Genomic DNA, 675 nt, shown 5'->3' with positions numbered 1-675 from the left:
TATATATATATATATAGGGTAAAGTAGCGCAATTTGGTCATAGCGTAATTTGGTCAACAACATTTTTTGAGCTGCAGCCGCACTAGACAGTTGTCGTTCATATCATTAAATTGTCATTATATTAGCTCACTTTTGATGAGACATAGAGCTGAGTAGACGTGTTAATTTTTGCTCGGCAGAACAAAGCGAAAAATTTTGACAAATAATTAAAATTGACATCATACATTTTATTCTGTGAAATGATGATTTTTCGTGATGCTGGTAATGTGTGTTATGATATGGTTTTTTATTCTCTTTCATGTGATTAATCGCGTTTTGGTGTGAAATGTGTGGAAAAATTTTTACGCCCATTTTTTTCAACAAGCAAGGTAGCGTAATTTGGTCAATGGATTTTTTCACACATGTTCACAGATGAAGCACTGAACGTCACTGAACGCCAGATTCATTTTTGGTATTTTTTTGGATTTCTAAATAATTTTTCTACATTTTTTAAATATTAGAATGGGATTTCGTAAACGAGAAAAACTGATCGTCCAGCAAAAGATCTCACTGCATTGTTTAATGCTATTAAAGAAATAAAATTGGGGAAGAAATCGATACGAAGCGTTGCTTTGTCATACGATATTCATAGAACAAGTTTGAATCGATATGATTTGCAGCTTGATAAGTAGATCG

This window comes from Wasmannia auropunctata, unplaced genomic scaffold (assembly GCF_000956235.1).
Source record: "Wasmannia auropunctata unplaced genomic scaffold, wasmannia.A_1.0 LD335668.1, whole genome shotgun sequence".
Lineage (NCBI taxonomy): Eukaryota > Metazoa > Arthropoda > Insecta > Hymenoptera > Formicidae > Wasmannia > Wasmannia auropunctata.
This window is presented reverse-complemented; position numbering follows the sequence as displayed.